Source organism: Nycticebus coucang, chromosome 11, assembly GCF_027406575.1.
Source record: "Nycticebus coucang isolate mNycCou1 chromosome 11, mNycCou1.pri, whole genome shotgun sequence".
Classification (NCBI taxonomy): Eukaryota; Metazoa; Chordata; class Mammalia; order Primates; family Lorisidae; genus Nycticebus; species Nycticebus coucang.
This window is the reverse complement of record NC_069790.1, coordinates 28,716,694-28,729,560: the sequence shown is the minus strand read 5'-3', so window position 1 is coordinate 28,729,560 and position 12,867 is coordinate 28,716,694. Positions and strand designations below refer to the sequence as shown.

The 12,867-nt window shown below is 41.2% G+C and overlaps 1 protein-coding gene across 13 annotated transcripts in view; it reads right to left on the bottom strand.

Moving 5' to 3' along the window:
- Positions 1-12,162, bottom strand: part of CPVL (carboxypeptidase vitellogenic like) — a 249,760-nt gene extending 237,598 nt beyond the window's left edge. For 5 of the 13 annotated variants that reach the window (XM_053609284.1, XM_053609295.1, XM_053609297.1 and 2 more), the window contains exon 1: positions 11,631-11,767. The gene's annotated coding sequence lies outside the window, so the exon portion shown is untranslated. The other 8 variants (XM_053609285.1, XM_053609290.1, XM_053609287.1 and 5 more) reach the window with 5 other exon arrangements.
- Positions 12,163-12,867: the final 705 nt, after the last annotated feature.

Sequence of the window (12,867 nt, the reverse complement as noted above, 5' to 3'; positions counted from 1 at the left end):
GAGGTTACTAGAGATTTTACTTTTCTATTCCTCATTAGTCTGGCCAATGGTTCATCTATTTTATTTATTTTTTCAAACAACCAACTCCTTGTTTCATTAATTTTCTGAATGATTCTTTTGTTTTCAATTTCATTGATCTCTGATTTGATTTTGGATATTTCTTTTCTTCTACTGAGTTTAGGCTGAGATTGTTCTTCTTTTTCCAATTCCATAAGATCTCTTGTGAGATTGTTGATGTGCTCTCTTTCTGTTTTTCGAATGTAGGCATCTAAAGCGATGAATTTTCCTCTCAAAACTGCTTTTGCAGTATCCCACAGGTTTAGGTAGCTTGTGTCTTCATTGTTGTTATGCTCAAGGAAGTTAATGATTTCCTATTTTATTTCTTCCCGCACCCATCTGTTATTCAACAGAAGATTGTTTAATTTCCATGCCTTTGGGTGGGGTCGAGCATTTTTGTTAGAGTTGAGTTCCACCTTTAGTGCCTTATGGTCTGAGAAGATACAAGGTAAAATTTCAATTCTTTTGATTCTGTTGATATTTGTTTTGTGTCCCAGGATATGATCAATTTTGGAGAATGTTCCATGGGGTGATGAGAGGAATGTATATTCTTTATCTTTGGGATGGAGTGTTCTATATGCGTCTATCAAGCACAGTTGTTCTAGAGTCTCATTTAAGTCTCTTATATCCTTGTTTAATTTCTGTTTAGAGGATCTGTCCAGCTCTGTAAGAGGAGTGTTAAGGTCCCCTGTTATTATGGTATTATGAGATATCATATTGCTCAGACTGAGTAAGGTGTGTTTCAAGAATCTGGGAGCATTTAAATTGGGTGCATAAATATTTAGAATTGAAATGTCTTCTTGTTGTATTTTTCCCTTGAGCAATATAAAGTGACCATCTTTGTCTTTTTTGACTTTAGTTGCTTTAAATCCACATGTATCTGAAAATAAGATTGCAACTCCTCTTTTCTTCTGAATTCCATTTGCCTGAAAAATTGTCTTCCAACCCTTGACTCGGAGCTTTAATTTGTCTTTTGAAGCCAGGTGTGTTTCTTGCAGACAGCAAATGGATGGCTTGTGTTTTTTAATCCAGTCAACCAATCTATGTCTCTTCAGTGGGGAATTCAAGCCATTAACATTTATGGAGATAATTGATAAGTGTGGTAGTATTCTATTCGTCCTATTTTGTGAGAGTCCATTGCTTAGTTTTATCTTTTGCATCATTGTGGAGGTTAGGTTCTGTCCTTTAATTTCTGAGTTCTTACTTTGCTGCTGATCCATTGTGGTGGTCAGTGTGCAGAACAGGTTGAAGTATTTCCTGTAGAGCTGGTCTTGTTGTGGCGAATTTCTTCAATGTTTGTATATCTGTATATGATTTCATTCCTCCATCAATTTTGAAGCTTAGCTTAGCAGGGTACAGAATTCTGGGCTGTAAATTGTTCTGTTTAAGTAGATTAAAGGTAGATGACCATTGTGTTCTTGCTTGGAAAATTTCATTAGAGAAGTCTGCGGTCACTCTGATGGATTTTCCCCTGTAGGTCAACTGGCGCTTACTCCTGGCAGCTTGCAGAATCTTTTCTTTTGTCTTGACTTTGGACAGACAATGTGTCTTGGAGAAGCTCGGTTAGAGTTGAGGCGACCTGGGGTCCGATAGCCCTATGAAAGCAGTGTGTCAGAATCTTTGGTGATATTTGGGAAATTATCATTTATAATATTCTCTAGTATGGCTTCTATTCCTCTGGGGCATTCTTCTTCCCCTTCTGGAATTCCTATAACTCGTATGTTGGAACATTTCATAAAGTCCCATAATTCTGACAGTGAACGTTCTGCTTTCTCTCTCTTCTTTTCTGCCTCTTTTACTATCTGAGTTATCTCAAAAACTTTGTCTTCTACCTCTGAAATTCTTTCTTCTGCATGGTCTAAGCTGTTGCTGATACTTTCCATTGCATCTTTAAGTTCCCTAATTCACTGTTTCAGTTCCTTCAGCTCTGCTATATCCTTTTTATATTCTTCATATCGTTCATCTCTTATTTGATTCTGTTTTTGAATTTCCTTTTGGTTATTTTCCACTTTATTAGCAGTTTCCTTCATTGTTTCCATCATTTCTTTCATTGTTTTCATCATGTGTATTCTAAATTTCCTTTCTGTCCCTTTTTCAACATGTGTATTCTAAATTCCTAACATTTCTTTATAGGTGGAATCCTCTGCAGTAGCTACCTCATGGTCCCTTGGCGGGGTTGTTCTGGACTGGTTCTTCATGTTGCCTGGAGTTTTCTGCTGATTCTTCCTCATGAGTGATTTCTTTTATCTATTTCCTTGCCCTAATTTTCCTTTCACTTCCTCTTGCTCTTTAAGTGCTCGTGCTTGTGGACTAAGGGTTACAGGACCAGAAGGGTGAGAAGGTTGAAGAGCAAAAATGGGATGAAAGAAAGGAGGACCGAGTGTTAAGAAAAACAAAGAAAAACAGAGAAAGGAGAGGGTGTGGGTGAAAGGAATATTGACTAAAAGAAGAGAGGCACAGAAAGAGGGAGACAGAGCAATATAGGTGTACAGTAGGGTACTTTGATACAACCTTAAAAAAAAAAACACGTTCTGCGGGTGCCCAGTTGGGTGGTTCCCTTGAGGTCAGCAGCTCTTTGCTAACCTGATCAGACACAGTACCCCACCTCCACCAAGTAGAGAGGAAAGACAAAAATGCTATAAATCAAACCAAAACAAGCAAAGAGAAAACTTTACAGGATAAAATTGGGTGGAAATCCAAATATAGCGGTAGAAACACTAACAAAAATGAAGTTCTAATTATTGAAATAGGCAGCAATGGGAAATTATAATTAAACTAGAAAAATTGAGAAAGAAAAAGGATCTGTATGGAAAAGGTTGAACTTAAAAAACAAAGCAACATCAACAACATCAAAATAAACAAAAAAAACAACCAAACAAACAAAAAAAAAAAAAACACAACCAAAAACAAAGCAGTATGTATATGTTGTTGAATATTGTCTGGGCAACACGTGGTCTTCTGGGGTATGAGATGTTAATCACAGTTCTGATACGACTGGAGGCTGCTAGTTTCTCAAACCCCAGCAGGTAGACACCCTAAATCTCTCTTCAGCCCACTTAAAAGGCACTTTGAACTTGTTCATTTGCTGAGCAGAAGCTTTCCCAGGGAAGTGATTGTCACTTGAATCACTGCTGAAGTGGCTATCCACTTACCCTGTGTGCCAAAACTGGTCTCCCTCTGCCCCCGAGGGTTAGGGCTGCAAGGCGGCTCAGACCCCGCCCTTAGGCTACTTGGTCGCTGGGTTACCAGCTCCCACCCAATTCTAGCTCTGCGACCCTGAGGGCGGAGCTTGCCGGGGCAGATCGCTCACAATGGCTGCCTGTGACCCAGAGCCAAACACTATTAGCTCCGTCTGGCTCAGCGGCTCAGACTGGGGCCCTAGACAAAGGCCAAAGTTCTCCACACTCCCCGCTCAGGCCCTCCCCAAGGCAGTTCAGCTGAGTGCCAAGTCCAAAGACACCAAAGCAGTTCACAGGTAAGGCCTTTCTGGTTTGCAATCTCGCTGCTACTGAACTTACAGTTGCGGGCGGGTTTAGATGGATTGAACACACGCAACCACTTGCCGGTTTTCCACTGTTTTAGTCCTCCTCTTGGGGTCCAGAAGTCTCTCGCTGACTCCCTGTATCCTCTCAGGGGTGATGATAGGCAGATCCCACCAGCCAGAGATGCCTGGAGTCGTATCTCCCCAGACTCACAGTGCCCAGATGCAAGGAAGCTGTTACTCGGCTGCCATCTTGCTCCGCCTCCCTCAGAAGGAGTTTTCTATATTTATCTTTTTCACTTCTTGATTGTTAAACTCAGGGATGTATGTAGTTTATATAACCTTTGTATCAGCTTTAAGGGTTAGTATTTCTGAGAAAAGTTAATCCTTTCTGCAAAGTTCAAGAAATTGGGCAAAACAAGAGAGGACCAGAGGACAGACATCCCGCCAATAATAATCAATTGTCCAATTTTGTTTCTTGCTTCCTTACCACACATGCTCCCAAACCAAAGCATACATGTGCGAATGCCTAATGCAGTTCCTGGTATACAGTCAGTAGCATTTGGGAGAGCTGTGCCAGCAGTGGGGACAGTGTGAAGGATGCATTCATGGCTTCAAATGTGGCTCTGCCACTTAAATCTCTGTGCCTTTAGGCAAGAGCTCGCATTCTGAGTGGAATCATTCTATCTTTTATTGTTATAGTGAGGGCTACATGATATTCTATTAATACATATATAAACCTAGGCACTGTAAAGGGACAAAAGATGGTCCCTACCTGCACCTTCTACTTTAGGCCTTGGAACAGTCCATGTCAGCAGAGCAGATGCTAAATAACTCCAAATTCCATTTACATAGCTGAATATTCACACAGAACCTGTACTAAAGTGGAAAGTAAGGAGGGCCTTGGTTGCTAAATATTTGGATAAAGTCTTGTTAAAAAGTTCACTTGCTGGAATGAGTTTTCCAACCACATGGAATTCCCTTCATCAAATGCCTTCAATGGCTTCCAACAGCAACCAGAATAAAGTATAAACTTTCTGCCATGAAATTAAATGTCCTCTCCAGTGTAACTCCAATATAACATTCCAGGCCAAAATCATGTGGTCTTTTCACAAACTCTAAGCCTATTCTCCAGGCAAATCCAAGGCTCTTCTTCCCCAACTCTACCCTACTCTTTATGTTTTTAAAGCTCCAGGCAAATAGTAGGAACTAGTCAATGCCAGTTGAATGAATCTACCTGGAGTACACACTGCAAAATTCTGTCAAGTTTTCTGAATGTTTGAACATTTTCCTAAATAAACACTGGGAAAAATATTAGCTAAATGAATAAATGAACAAGGGAATGAATTGCTTAGGAGCTGGGTTACATCCTCCCCAGAGAAGTATAAAGGCACAAGATATGCCCAAGAAGTGTTTTTGGAAGATGAATATTGGGATGTGGAGTCCCAAAAAGGAAAGGAGGAAGGGCTAGCCCAGGGATACCTAAATAAATATTTTGGCTAGTAAACAACCCTAAATAATTTAAAGACAACCACTATTTAGAATCAGACTATAGAGAAAAGGTTGAGAGATAACTCAACTGTATTGGAAAGATTAAGATGCTAAGAATTTGCTTTGTCAGGCTAATACATCTAAGGACACAGTCCTTGTTCTATTTCTTCCTCCACAACCTCTTGCACTTCAAGTTCTGAATTAAAGTAATTTTTAAGAAAAGCATATAATTTTGTGTTCAAGGCTGTACCTAGATTATCTCCCAGAGGAAATAAATCTCAATACCCTGTTTTCGGTTCAGATATACTTTGGAGCAGAGGTTTTATGAAGAAAGCACCTCATCAATGTCCTATGAACTGAACTTGCACCAGCATAAAAGTTCAAACTCCACTCCTCATTTTGGCCAGAAAACTATAGTCATTACCTCTTTGCCAGGTTACCATTCTTCGGAGTCCATAGAGATATGAGCGCTTTGCTGTTTTAAAGATATCATTCTAATTATGATGCTCCCTACTTAAGTTCTTTTAAATGTTCTTAGTTCAGCCAGGCATGGTGGCTCACACTTATAATCCCAGCACTCTGGGAGGCCAAGGCAGGTGGATTGCCTGAGCTCACGGGTTCAAGACCAGCCTGAGCAAGAGCAAGACCCCAGCTCCAAAATTAGCTGGGCATTGTGGAGGGTGCCTATAGTTCCAGCTACTCAGGAGGTTGAGGGAGGAGGATCTCTTGATCCCAAGTTTGAGGTTGCCAGGAGCTGTGACACCATGCCACTTTACTGATGGCAACAAAGTGAGACTCTGTAGCAAAAATAATAATAACAAAAAAACCCCAGTGTTCTTAGTTCAGTCAATGAAAACCACACATTATAAACCATTGAAATGTTAAACTAAAGCAATCATGTTTGCTTTTTAAAATGAACCACACTTCCAATTAAGAATAGGTCATGCCAGGGTCTCAAGGCTGGTTCAGTATACATAAATCTATAAATATAATTCATCATATAAACAAATTAAAAAACAAAGATCATATGATTCTCTCAATTGATGCAGAAAAAGCTTTTGATAATATCCAGCATCCTTTCATGATTAGAACACTTAAGAAAATTGGAAATAGAAGGGATATTTCTTAAGCTGATAGAGGCCATCTACAGCAAACTCACAACCAATATCTTATTGAATGGAGTTAAATTGAAGTCATTTCCACTCAGATCAGGAACCAGGCAAGGTTGCCCATTGTCTCCACTACTTTTTAACATTGTAATGGAAGTCTTAGCCACAGCAATTAGGCAAGAAAAGGTGATCAAGGGTATCCACGTAGGATCAGAAGAGATTAAACTTTCACTCTTCACAGATGATATGATTGTATATCTGGAAAACACCAGGGATTATACTTATGAAACTCTTAGAAGTGATCAAGGAATACAGCAGCATCTCAGGTTACAAAATCAACACTCACAAATCTGTAGCCTTTATATATACCAACAATAGTCATGCTGAAAAAACAATCAAGAACTCTATTCCTTTCATAGTAGTGCCAAAGAAGATGAAATGTTTGGGAGTTTCACGTCTTTCACGTCATACCTAACGAAGGATGTGAAAGATCTCTATAAAGAGAACTACGAAACTGTAAGAAAAGAAATAGCTAAAGATGTCAACAAATGGAAAAATATTCCAGGTTCATGGTTTGGAAGAATCAACATTGTTAAAATGTCCATACTACCCAAAGCAATATACAATTTTAATGCAATTCCTATTAAAGCTCCATTGTCATATTTTAAAGATCTCGAAAAAATAATACTTCATTTTATATAGAATCAGAAAAAAACTCAAATAGCCAAGACATTACTCAGAAATAAAAACAAATCAGGAGGAATCACACTACCAGACCTCAGACTATACTATAAATCTATAGTGATCAAAACAGCATGGTACTGGCACAAAAACAGAGAGGTAGATGTATGGAACAGACTAGAGAACCAAGAAATGAACCCAGCCACTTACCGTTATTTGATCTTTGACAAGCCAGTTGAAAACATTCAGTGGGGAAAAGATTCCCTATTCAACAAATGGTGCTGGGTGAACTGACTGGCGACCTGTAGAAGACTGAAAGTGGACCCACACCTTTCACCATTAACTAAGATAGACTATCACTGGATTAAAGATTTAAACTTAAGACATGAAACTATAAAAATACTAGAGGAGAGTGCAGGGAAAACACTTGAAGAAATAGGCCTGGGCAAATATTTTATGAGGAGAACCCTCCACGGCAATTAAAGCAACACCAAAAATACATTACTGGGACTTGATCAAACTAAAAAGCTTCTGCACAGCCAAGAACACAGTCAGTAAAGCAAGTAGACAGCCCTCAGAATGGGAGAAAATATTTGCAGGTTATGTCTCTGACAAAGGTTTAATAACCAGAATCCACAGAGAACTCAAACGTATTAGCAAGAAAAGAACAAGTGATCCCATCTCAGGCTGGGCAAGGGACTTGAAGAGAAACTTCTCTGAAGAAGATAGGCAAATGGCCTACAGACATATAAAAAAATGCTCATCATCCTTAATCATCAGAGAAATGCAAATCAAAACTACTTTGAGATAGCATCTAACCAGTAAGATTAGCCCACATCACAAAATCCCCAAACCAGAGATGTTGGTGTGGATATGGGGAAAAGGAAACACTTCGACACTGCTGGTGGGAATGGAAACTAATACGGTCCTTTTGGGAAGATGCTTGGAGAACATTTAGGGATCTAAAAATAGACCTGCCATTCAATCCTACAATTCCTCTACTAGGTGTATATCCAAAAAGACCAAAGATCACATTATAACAAAGATCTTTGTACCATAATGTTTATTGCAGCCCAATTCATAATTACTAAGTCATGGAAGAAGCCCAGATGCCCATCAACCCATGAATGGATTAATAAATTGTGGTATATGTATACCATGAAATATTACACAGCCTTAAAAAGGTGGAGACTTTACCACTTTCATGTTTATATGGATGGAGCTGAAACATATTCTTAGTAAAGTATCTCAAGAATGGAAGAAAAAGTATCCAGTGTACTTAGCCCTACTATGAAATTTTAGCCCAAGAATATGGGGAAAGGGGATAGGGAGGAGAGGGGAGGGTAGAGGGTGGGTGGAGGGAGGGTAAAATTGGTGGGACGACACCTACAGTGTATCTTACAAGGGTACATGTGAAATTTACTAAATGTAGAATATAAATGTCTTAACACAATAGCTAAGAAAATGCCGTGAAGGCTATGTTAACCAGTTTGACGAAAATATTTCAAATGATATATAAAACCAGCACATTATACCCCACGGTTGCATTAATGTACATGGCTATGATTTAATAAAAATAAAAAAAGAATAGATCATTATCCAATTCATAATTTCCAAGTCCTGGAAGCAGCCCAAGTGCCCACTGACTCATTAATGGATTAACAAATTGTGGTATATATATATACTATGGAATACTACGCAGCCATAAAAGAGATGGAGACTTTACATTTTTTATGTTTACTTGGATGGAGCTGGAACATATTCTTCTTAGTAAAGTAGCTGAAGAATGGAAGAAAAAGTATCCAATGTGCTCAATAGTACTATGAAACCGACATATAATCATCTACATTCATATGAATGATAAAACAGAACTATAGTCCGGAAAGTAGGAAGGAAGAGGAGAGAAAGGGGAGGGGTAGGGGAGGCCACGAGGAGGGAGGGTTTTTGGTGGGAGCCCACCTAATGTGCATAATATAATATTACATTTCAAAACTATTAAGAATAGAGTATAAATGTCTTACCATAACAAATAAGCAAGCGAGGTGACAGTTACATTAATCAGGTTGATGTAAGCATTCCAGATTGTTTATCAATTCAGCACATTGTACCCCATAAATGCATTAATGTACACAGTCATGATTCAATAAAGAAAAAAAGAGAATAGGTTATTATGTAACTTTCTTGGGTCTCTGGGTATAGTAAATGAGTATACGATGTTACTTTAGGCAATAACTAAGACTTCTGAGTATCTCAGTTCTGTGCATACCAGGGTAGTAGTCAATACACAAGTTTTTCCTCTAAGAAATTATATGCTTCCAAAAACAAAGATAAAGGCATTTTAAAAACAAAGATAAAGTCATGCTGTTCGCTTCTCGTTTCTATCAATCAAAGCCTACTTATTCTTCTGGCTATGAAATCAGCCTGCAAATCAGTTTATAAGCTGAATTCATATAAATTGTAGGGCCAATTATGCCCTCCCCATCAACTCCTATAAAAGATGAATAAAATAGCTTCTTGCTAAGCGCACTGACACTACATTGTAAAGCTTTTCACTGTATATAAACTAGCATAGGCTACACATCTAGAACGTCTGAACAGCTAAAAAGTCTTGACAATTGTACAGACTTTCATATACCAACAAAGCCAGGGCTGTGTACTTTCCAAAAGTGCTCCGATTCTTTTATTTTTTATTTTTTTTGTAGAGACAGAGTCTCACTTTATGGCCCTCGGTAGAGTGCTGTGGCCTCACACAGCTCACAGTAACCTCCAACTCCTGGGCTTAGGCAATTCTCCTGCCTCAGCCTCCCAAGTAGCTGGGACTACAGGCGCCTGCCACAACGCCCGGCTATTTTTTTGTTGCAGTTTGGCCGGGGCCGGGTTTGAACCCACCACCCTCGGTATATGGGGCCGGCGCCCTACCGACTGAGCCACAGGCGCCGCCCATTGCTCCGATTCTTATTTTGAACAATTTTTTTTTGTGTGTGTGTGAGACAAAGTGTCACTTCATTGCCCTGGTTAGAGTGCAGTGGCGTCACATCATAGCTCACAGCAACCTCAAGCTCCTGGGCCGAAGCCATTCTCCTGCGCCAGCCTCCTGGGTAACTGGGACTACAGGTGTATGACACCACACCTGGATAATTTTTCTGTTTTTTTTGTAGAAACGGAGTCTTGCTCTTGCACAGGCTGGTTTCAAATTCTTGGGCTTAAGCATTCTACCAGCCTGGGCCTCCCAAAATACTAGGATTACAGACGTGAGCCACCACACCTGGCCTGAACAACTTTCTTAAAGGTTACTTTTCAAGTTAATAAAACGCATTATCTGTGGATTGCTAAATTCTCTTTACATGTCTGTTCCTACTCATCCCACGTTAAAAAAAAAAAAAAGTATCCTAGCACTCTCAGAGGACAGGACGGGAGAATTTATTGAGGCCAGGAGTTCAACCGGCCTGAGCAAGACAAAAGTTACCATTTCTACAAAAAGTAAAAAAAAAAAATAGCAGGGCATGGTGGTGCACACCTTAGTCCCAGCTACAAGGGAAGCTGACGCAGGAGGATTGAGTAAATCCAGGACTTCAAGGTTGTAGTGAGCTATGATGATGCCACGGCACCACTCTTGCTGGGGTGAAAGAGTAAGACTCTGCATCAAAGAGAGAGAGAGAGAGAGAGAGAGAGAGAGAGATATTTGTACATTTAAGAGGTGGGAAGGCAGGTACTGAGCATCCCCTTCCCTATTTCCTGATGCCAAAACTGAGGCTGTAGAAAAGAAAGTAATGTCCCTAAAGTTACCAAAGAGGCAAACAGGGTACTAAAATCAAGATCCCAGCAAACTAGCTCCAAAATGCTTACACTAGGACTCAGTGGATTACAGGACAGATGGAGGACTGAGAGGTGACCTGCGCTTGGTTCATCAGTAGCCACAATCATTACAATAATGTATAAAACTTTTTTTTTTTTTTTGTACTGGAACCTGCCACCTCCAGTATATGGGACCGGTGCCCTACTCCTTTGAGCCACAGTTGCCGCCCTGTATAAAACATTATTTTGCTCTATCTTCAGCAACGCATAACTCATAAGGAAAATACCTTTAACTGAAAAGCCAGACACCATCTTAGGTAAGTACTTTCTATATTATTTTTATTTCTAATAGAATAATCCTGTATTTTAAAAGAAAAACTGATCATTATATTCATCTTTCAGATGGGGTTAGCAGGCTTAGTTGGCAGGAGCTCACCAACTAGCAAAGGTCAGAACTGAGATTGGAATATAAATCTGTCACAGCCTCCCTGCTTTTTTCCCCCAAGACACCAAGCTGACCTGAAAGGACAGAATCCACTTCTCTGGGAGGTGCTTCCACCGGTCTCCTGGGCCCCTGTTTTTTTTCCTAATCCTACATTCCAAGAATAATATCCTCCCTAGCATGCTTTCCTTCCTTCATTCAAGCCAAGTTTCCTTACTTGGAGTGATTGAAATCCAGCGCATTTCTCACTTCCTGTCTCTTCAGCACCCACGAAACAAAAACATCCCAAAGAGATGCGTTGAGAGAGGAAGAGCATGCGCCCTGTCTCCCCCTCTCCCCTACGAAGAGTGATGGAAGACCCCAAGCCCTTCCTTTGGAGGGGCTCCTGGACTAGGAGGCGCCTTCTGGACTGGAGAACCCCCAGGGCAAAAGCCTCAGTGGTGCCTGCAACCTTCAGGAGTGTCCCCCGGGCTGGAAGCACCCACAGCATCCCCAGTACTCCAACTTGAAAGATGGAGCCAAGAGCACCCCACCCCAACCTCACCCCAAAGAGCTTTCTCCCCTACGCGCTTACCGCTCTGGAAACCACTTGGCCCCCGGGGCGGTGTCTGTGGCTCAGTGAGTAAGGGGCCGGCCCCATATACCGACGGTGGCGGGTTCAAACCAGGCCCCGGCCAAACTGCAACCGCAACCAAAAAAAAAAAAAAAAAAAAAAAGAAGAAGAGGAAGAAAAAGAAGCCAGGCTTTGTGGTGGGCGCCTGTAGTCCCGCCCAGGAGCTGGAGATTGCTGTCAGCTGTGACGCTACATCTACCAAGGGCAACAAAGTAAGACTCTGTCTCTTAAAAAACAAACAAAAAATCACCTGGCCTGTGAGTCTAGAAGCAGGAGCGAGGACCTCTCCGGCAGATCCCGCATGACCCACGCGGGGCTGGTGGCACTTATACCGGGCAGCTGATGCGCTCAGACCAAGCCCGGCTGGTCGCTGAAGCGCTCCCAAGCCGGGCCTAAATGAGGAGCCCCTCCCAGCCACCAGTACCCCGCAGAATGTAAGCTTTTAAGTGCTCTTCTGGACTCACCCGAACCAGACTGAAAAGGCCAACGGTATGTTCCCACCCCCGTCCCAGAAACGAGGTCATGCAATCAGCACTTTCCATCCTGGAAGCAGCTAGCAGCCCCAGGGTGGAATCTAAGAAATAATTAAACGTAGGTGGTGGTGCAACTCAAGTTGGTTTGTTCCTTTGTTTTTTTTCCTCTCTCACTTTTTAAAAGAAGCTATTTTAGAATTTGAACCTTGCATTTTGAGATTATTTTTCCATTCTACTACTTGCAAGCCCAAAGTTTGCATTCGGAAACAGTAGTGTTTTACTCCCACTGTTGAATAGTCAGCTCTCATTCACGGATCATCCACATTCCAGTCACACTAATAGTGAGTGGACAACAAGCGCCAGCACAGTACTGAGAGCTTTCCCTGCATTACTGTACTAGAGTCTTGAGCAACCTGATGTGTTCTGTATGATAATTACCCCTATTTTGCAAGTGGGGAACCCAGGGTTACATCTTGAGTCACAGACTGTAGTACCTTATTACCCATCACCAGGTGCTGGGCACTGAGCCAGACAGTAGGGGGAGTAGGAAGGTTGCAATGGCAATGTAGATAAGACAAAGGAAGTCATTATTATCTGCCACAACAGAGTCAACTGCCACAGGAGTGCAACAGGCCATGAATAACCTTCCAGTCGCCCACCCCCAGATGAGCACAGCTACAGAAATGAGCAGAGGAAGCCAGCAGCAGAGCAACCCCCAGCCCCAC